Here is a 6,000-nt window from a genome sequence, read left to right as displayed (position 1 = left end):
AATGCTTTAAAGCTTGTTTTCCCCTGGCTACCCTGAATCATCGAGATTTCCAGTTGTTTAAACGGCAAACCTTTCTATCAGCGCAATTTATTGACAGCACTTAGTCAGGCTTTTAATGCACGAGGCACCAGGAAGCGCTCTCTAGTGCGCAGGAAACCTTTTTAGACAGAAAGGGGAGACTGAGATCAGAGTCCAATGGGAGTAAGTTGCCCAAATGAAACAGCTCCTAAAGTAGCTGATCGTGAATCCCATGGTTCCTTCCCACTTACATCCAGACCTTCGTTTGTTATCCAAGTCTGAAGTCCAAACACTGATGATTTTGACGCTGATCACGATGATGAACTTCCAACCCCCCCCCACCATTTTACAAAGAAACCACTACTTAGACACTTTAGTTAACTTCTTGAAGGCTTCACCCTAATAATTGGTAGAGCTTTGGTCGTCTGTGTTTTTCTAAGTTGTTGCACTTACGGACATACATTTGTTTATCATATTTCCTTATCATCCTTTTAGTACCTGTGGACTTTGTAGTGATACAACTTTTCTCATTCCTGCTATTGATCATTTGTGCTATTACCGCGATATACTATACTTCTACGTAGATTATAAGTCCACGGAAAGTCCGCCCGCCTCTCCCTGGGGTCCCCCCTCTGCGCCCTGTGGCCTGGAAACTGCCTCAAGGTAGTAGGATGGGACACTGTCGCATTTACCTTGTTTCCCATCTCGGAATCTTTGAGACTGTTTGTGGCCTAACGTCTTATGTCTTGAGACCACTGTTTCATGTCTTTCTTTTCATTGTTTCACACTGAGTGTAAATCCAGCCCCTATTGACTCCATCTTGATTGGAACTCCGGAAGGAGCTTTCTGGGTCCAGTTGGGGAGCCTGCTCTGTCTCAGGTCAGTCTCTGAGGCAAGGAGACAAGCCAAAGACTGTAGGAGATAGGTCAATGACGGTAACACGAGCTAACGGTCACTCTTCAGACCATAACCTGCTTGTGGCAGGTGGACAGTATTAGCCAGCATTCTTGCAGATTGTACGTAAACTGGGATTCAGAGAGAGAGAGTAGGTTGACTAACTTTCAGCTTTCCCAAGAGGCTAATTTGGCTCATTGCTGATTATCTAATAAAAACGAATCCCTATAGCTTTTGTGGCTTTTTAAAAACGACACGTATTCCCTGTAGCTTTAAAGTAATCGGGATGTGAATGGTTATTTTATCCAGATAACAAACCTGGGAGAGGATAGGTACAATTTCCCACTGATGAAGGAACTTTGTATATGAGGACCCACAGAATGGAGGCTGCCCCAGTGGCCTGGCCCCCGTCATAAGTCTAAACCTAAGTCAGCCCGCACTTACGGGGAATGCCTCCTTGTCCGGGAAACCTAACGTATGCCACTCGTGGCCCTCCAAACTAGCTTTAGCTAGTTTACCTTTACCTGCTTACAGGTTCACCTTACAGGACCTGCTAACCTTACCGGGAAATCCCAAGCCAACTGTGCTGTCTCCACATCGCCTCTTGCCACATTCCGTAAGACTCACTCCTGCCCGAAATCCCTAAAGAGGGCCCCGCTGCCCATGAGGCACTCTACTCCCCCAACCCATGAACTGTCTTCCCTTAAGTAACTTCAGACTCATTGCCGAACGGCATTATTTTGGTATTTGGCACCCCATTTGACAGAGTAACAAATTAAGCTCACGAGATGCTCAAATGACCTACCCAAGTCTACAACGAAGCAGGAATTCGCTGCGAGGGCCGTCTGACTCCACAGCCAAGACCCCAAGGCTATCTGTTGCACCGCCAAAGCCTTTACTTTCTAGTATCTGGAATTATCAAACTGTCTTTCTATTGTATTGTTTGATTTTTCATTTATTTTATTTTTCATTTTTATTCATTTATTTTTGTATACTTATTTTTTTATTTTCTCCAGAGGTACTTTGTGGCCGTGGGTCCTGAATATATATATATATATATATATATATATATATATATATATATATATACATATATATATATATGTATATATATATATATATGTATATATATGGCAGCTTCCGGTCATTTTGTGCAGAGCGCAATGAAAGCCAGAAGCCAGAAGAGGAGTTTCAGCGACCTATTATGCATGACAAGCGGCCCTAACACTTCAGGGCTTAGAACAGCAACGATCTTATTAGGTCACATGTTCTATGAGTGAACTGGGCTCAGCTGCCCATTTCTTTTGCCGGTCTCACTTGGGGTTTCCGACTTGCTTGCACTTACATAGCAAGATAACTTCCATCAACGGAAGGCCGGGCTGGAAGGCTTGGGCCTTATTCCCTCTCCTTGTCGCTCAAGTCCTCTCCGCTCCAGGTGGCCTTTCCAGCAGGGCAGACCTCTTACATCTTGGCCAAGAAACCCCAGACAGGAACGTTTCCTTCAGCCTTCATGACCAGTTTCTCCAAGGCCATTTCAACTTCCGCTTGCGGCCACATGTTTTGGATTCTTGTTACAACAGCACTGCACGTTCACATACGGCAATATCGTGCTGTATACGAAATAGACATCTGGTCATTCAGACGACCAAAATAGATTTCTCATATAGAGTCTTCATCCACAGCTCCTGACTCACAGCTCCCCAAACCCTTGGAGGCTCATCTTGCGTCATAACATTTCGTCTCTTGTCCTCTTGTCCTGAAATAGTTTCAGAGGCAGAAAGGTAAAATGGGTGTCTGTTTATTCGGAGCTCCCCTTTACACTACAACTGGATTTATGTTAATGAGTTGACTTTTGGACAGTACTTAAGGATTGGGACTGGTTGCCCAGAGGAACTAACCAAGTGATTAAAGGGTCAGAAGTTTCAGTCTTGTCGGGGCGCCCGGGTGGCTCAGTCGGTTAAGCGTCCAACTTCAGCTCAGGTCACGATCTCAGAGCTCCTGGGTTCAAGCCCCGCGTCGGGCTCTGTGCTGACAGCTCAGAGCCTGGAGCCTGCTTCAGATTCTGTGTCTCGCTCTCTCTCGCTCTGCCCCCTCCCCCACTCATGCTCTGTGTCTCTCTCTTTCTCTCTCAAAAATAAATAAACATTAAAAAAAATTTAAAAAGGGTCATCTGGGTGGCTCAGTTGGTTGAGCGTCCGACTTCGGTTCAGATCATGATCTCACTGTTCGTGGGTTCGAGCCCCGTGTCGGGCTCTGTGCTGACAGCTGGGAGCCTGGAGCCTGCTTCGGATTCTGTGTGTGTCTCTCTCTCTGCTCCTCCCCTGCTTGCACCCTGTCTCTCTCTCTCTCTCTCTCAAAAATAAATAAACATTAAAAAAAGTTTTTTGGGGGCGCCTGGGTGGCGCAGTCAGTTAAGCGTCCGACTTCAGCCAGGTCACGATCTCGCGGTCCCTGAGTTCGAGCCCCGCGTCAGGCTCTGGGCTGATGGCTCAGAGCCTGGAGCCTGTTTCCGATTCTGTGTCTCCCTCTCTCTCTGCCCCTCCCCCGTTCATGCTCTGTCTCTCTCTGTCCCAAAAATAAATAAACGTTGAAAAAAAAATTAAAAAAAGTTTTTTGTTTAAATAAACTGGTGATCTTGGGGCATCTGGTTGGCTCAGTCAGTAGAGCATGCAACTCTCGATCTCAAGGTCATGAGTTCAACCCAATATTGGGCATGGAGTCTACTTAAAAAATAAATAAACTAAAATAAACTAGTGATCTACTAAGTTAAATGTCTGCCTGAGTAGTAGGAGGCACTCTAGCAAATTAATCAAACCCAAGGAAGGGGCCGTGGAAACCTCTGATTTATAGCCAGTCAGTCAGAAGTACAGGTGTACTTGTGACTACGTCACCAGCTAGACCCCAAGACCTGACCTCTACTGCTCACCTGCTGGTACCTACTGACCTTTGTCCCACATTTTTCCTTAGACTCTTCTTTTCAGCTTATCTCTTAACTCAGACAAAAGACCCAATACGCATAGCACCCCAAAATGGAAACTGAAACTACCTGGCAAGCAATAATGACTACGCTGATGAAGAACTCCAGCGAGGGCCACCTGGGTGGCTCTGTTCAGTTAAGCATCTGACTCTTGACTTGGGTTCGCGTGGGTTTGAGCCCCGCATCGGGTTCTGTGCTGGCAGTGCGGAGCCTGCTTGGGATTCTCTCTCTGCCCCGTCCCTACTCACGCTCTCTCTCTCTTTCTCTCTCTCTCAAAATAAATACATAAACTTAAAAAAAAAAAAAAAAGAATTCTAGCCAGCCCAGAGCACCCAGACCAGTTTGAACTTAACCTTCAACTCACGCCTGCACAGAGTAACCATGGAGTGGCCCATGGAGTGACTGACAGTTACCTTTACCTCATTATGATACTAAAATCATTATAATGAAGCCTCATTTACATAACATGCAATGTTTGTGTAGGCATGTCTCCTTAAGGCAAATGTGCCACCTTATATCTACTTCTACATACAATGACAAGGCTCCCCAATCTAAATATTCATCCTAACCCTAAATGAAAGAAACCTACTCACCCTTGCTGAGTCATGGGTGTGCAAGTTATTCTCTGTGATCTTATTTGCTGCAAATAAAGTTTCCCCTGTGAGACCACTCCACCTGGTGTAGCTTCTATCTGTGACTCACCAAGGAGTGAGCTCACGTTCGTTCAGTTACAACTGGTGGTGTAGGACTGAACCCCTAACCTGGGGAATCTGATGCTCTCTCTGGGTAATCTCAGAATTGTGTTGAATTATAGGATACACAACTGGTTCCCAAGAATTGCTTGGTGATGTGGAAGCCCCCTCTAACCAACGCACACACATTGGAATTGGGTCCAGACTTTTACATTCTGATGCTATTTTGGTTGATACAACAAACTGCCCAAAAACTTAGTAGCTCTAAATAATCACCATTCTATTATGTACCACGGTTCCATGGGTTTATAAAGCTCAGCCGTGAACTTCTGCTAGTCTCACTTTGGAGTTCTCACGTGGCCGCAGTTACATAATGACTAGGGTTGAAGTCATCTGGAGGCTTGACTAGGGCACTGATACAACCGGACTTCTCTGTCTTTCCATTTGATCTTAGGGCCTCTCCCCTCCACATGACCTCCTCACGTGGTCTCTACAGAAAGGTAGATATTTTACATGTTGGCTTTGGGTTCCCAGAACTGAGCATTACAAAAGATGGAAAGCAGAAACTGCCAGTCCTTTTTTTTTTTTAAATGTTTATTTTTGAGAGAGAGAGAGTGCACCCAAAGGGCAGAGAGAGAGAGAGAGAAACAGAGGATCTGATGTGGGCTCTACACTGACAGCAGAGAGCCCAACATAGGACTTGAAGTCACAAACCATGAGATCATGACCTGAGCAGAAGTCAGACGCTCAACTGACTGAGCCACCCAGGAGCCCCAAACTGCCAGTCCTCTTAAACGCTGGGTCTGAAAGCAGGAAAGAATATCCAGCGGGAAAAAAAGACAGCCTCTTCAACAAATGGCGTTGGGAAAACTGGACAGCAACATGCAGAAGAATGAACCTGGACCGCTTTCTTACACCAGGCACACAAATAAACTCAAAATGGATGAAAGACCTAAATGTGAGACAGGGCACCATCAAAATCCTATAGGAAAACACAGGCAGCAACCTCTTTGACCTTGGCCAGAGCAACTTCTTACTGGATGTGCCTCTGGAGGCAAGGGAAACAAAAGCAAAAATGAACTTCTGGCACCAAATCAAGATAAAAAGCTTCTGCACAGCGAAGGAACCAATAGACAAACTAAAAGGCAACCGATGGAATGGGAGAAGATATTAGCAAATGACATATTAGCTAATGGGTTTGTATCCCAAATCTATAAAGAACTTACGAAACTCACCACCCAAAAAATAAATAATCCAGTTAAGAAATAGGCAGAAGACATGAGCAGACATTTTTCCAAAGAAGATATCCAAATGGCCAACTGACACAATAAAAGATGTTCAACATCATTCATCATCAGGGAAATACAAATCAAAACCATGATGAGATATCACCTCACACCAGTCAGAAAGGCTAAAATT

Source organism: Felis catus, chromosome X (genome assembly GCF_018350175.1).
Source record: "Felis catus isolate Fca126 chromosome X, F.catus_Fca126_mat1.0, whole genome shotgun sequence".
Taxonomy (NCBI): Eukaryota; Metazoa; Chordata; class Mammalia; order Carnivora; family Felidae; genus Felis; species Felis catus.
Note: the sequence above shows the minus strand (reverse complement) of the source record.